A 2,500-nucleotide genomic window follows, 5' to 3' on the forward strand; every position below is an offset into this window, starting at 1 on the left:
TAGAACACAACAACCTAGAGGGGAATTGGCGTCGGTCAAACTCCGCGCTCGGCGACGGAAAGAACCCGGATAATCAGTAACAGAGGGTCACACGCGCAGACGTCCAATCTATTTCGGACCGGGCTCTAATGCTCTTCCCAATGAACATGAAACCTTGCAACAATCCTTCCGAGACCGTAAGACCGGTGGTGCCAACTCTTCCTCCCTGCTTAGGCTCGCGCTTGCCGGCATGTGGAACCTGGCGTAACGTAACACACCCGCGTGTAGGACCGGCCTGGGTTGTGTTTTCCCCTCCTACCTTCCTTTCGTTACACGTGGGCGTGCACAGTGCACCTACCGCTCCGCGGCAAGGCCCGAACCAGGTCACGGGGAGCGACGATTTCGTGACAAGGACGAGACCAGGCCAGCGAGCGCGGTGGCACGAGTTTTGTGGGTCTGGCCGCCAACATCGAAGATGTATTAATCGGACTCAGGCGCGCCACAAACCCCGGCGAGGAACGGGCCCGTCAGACGCTTACCCGTCAAGGAATCACGTAAGCCGGGGAACCGCCTCTAGTTAAGCACGCGCTCACGCGCACCGGCCAAAACCACCCAGCTTGTCCGCACACCCGCGATGGTTCGGGTGCCAACCTGTACCTTGTCACTTGTAGATCACCCGCGTTTATGGGCCGGCCAGGGTGTCTGCCATCGCTCCAGCTCGTCGCAATCTCGCCGGAACCAGCCGGTCTCCGCCGCCCCTTTTGCCCCGGGTGGGCTACCGTCAAACCCCTCAGCTGGATGAGTGGGTAGTGGGGGGGGGACCGGCGACCACGGGCGCTCCGTCATATCCAACCGGAGGCATTGAACCCCCCTCCGCCCCGCCGGAGGCGAGGGGAGAGTAGCGGGTACCCGTGGCCTTTGGGGCTTCGGTTCCGGCGTGGTCGGGGTCGACCGTGTACGGCCCTGCGTCTTGGAATTCGAAGGTAGCGTAGGATTTGCAACTTGCCCTCATTCGGTTTTTGGCTTACGGGCTGATTTGTTCACTTGTTCCCTCATTCGTTTTTTGGCTTTTGGCTTACGGCTGATTGTTCCCTCATTCGTTTTTTGGCTCATGGCTGATTTGTTTCACATTGTTTCTTTCGGCAAAGACTGATTTTCCACTTGCTTCGCCACACAATTTTCGGATCGGCTATGGGCTCGCCGCCGCGAGGGAGTTGACCCAGATACACCCGCTGTCAACAGCCACCGACGCCTACCGCGGACGGAGGGCCGAGGTGCCGCAGACGGGGAACGAGGCTCCCAAGGGCGCCAAGGACTCGACCTGAGCAGTCCTGTGCAACGACCCACGAGATGCGCGACAACTTCCACCATATGCAGAGGCTTCCGGAGCAACCACGCGCACGGGACCTGAAAGGGCTTGAAACCGCCTGTGGCCGCGTGTGTACCTGGATAGCGCTAACGCCACCGGGCCGTCCCAAGTACGACTCGCCGATGTAACGTCGCTTACCGTCCTCCAGGACTCACAACGGTGCGCACACCGATCCTCCCCACAGACAGGACATGTTATCCGCGCTTACAGCGCCCTTCCACACTCCACGGTTTCCGCCGCCGGCTCGGGGAGGGAGCCAGTTTTCCCGGGGCTTCATTGTTTCTTTCGGCAAAGACTGATTTTCCACTTGCTTCGCCACACAATTTTCGGATCGGCTATGGGCTCGCCGCCGCCTTTCAGAGTGTTGCCTTTATGCCGGTTGCTCAAGCCGGTGTTGGTCCATTCCGGTTGCTCAGGCCGGTCATGGTCCATGCCAACAAACCCAACGAGATGCGCGACAACTTCCACCGTTGCAGAGGCTTCAGGTGACGACAGCTCACGCGGGACACGCACCACACAAAGGCCATGTCATCCGCACGAACCGTGCGCCCTTCCACACTCCGCGGCTTCCTGGCCGGCTCGAGGGTAAGAGGCAGGCGGGTTCGGGTTCACTCCGCTCGGAACTCATCCAACGAGATGCGCGACAACTTCCACCGTTGCAGAGGCTTCCGGTGACGACAGCTGACGCGGGACACGCACCACACACAGGCCATGTCATCCGCAAGAACCGTGCGCCCTTCCACACTCCGCGGCTTGAAACCGTTGCAGAGGCTTCCGGTGACGACAGCTCACGCGGGACACGCACCACACAGAGGCCATGTGATCCGCACCAACCGTGCGCCCTTCCACACTCCGCGGCTTCCTGGCCGGCTCGAGGATAAGATGCAGGCGGGTTAACTTTCACTCTCCGCTCGGATATCATCCAACAAACCCAACGAGATGCGCGACAACTTCCACCGTTGCAGAGGCTTCAGGTGACGACAGCTCACGCGGGACACGCACCACACAAAGGCCATGTCATCCGCACGAACCGTGCGCCCTTCCACACTCCGCGGCTTCCTGGCCGGCTCGAGGGTAAGAGGTAGACGGGTTATAAAGGTTTCACTCTGCTCGGAACTGATCCAACAAACCCAACGAGATGCGCGACAACTT

The sequence above is a fragment of the Stigmatopora argus genome, unplaced genomic scaffold (genome assembly GCF_051989625.1).
Source record: "Stigmatopora argus isolate UIUO_Sarg unplaced genomic scaffold, RoL_Sarg_1.0 HiC_scaffold_113, whole genome shotgun sequence".
Classification (NCBI taxonomy): Eukaryota; Metazoa; Chordata; class Actinopteri; order Syngnathiformes; family Syngnathidae; genus Stigmatopora; species Stigmatopora argus.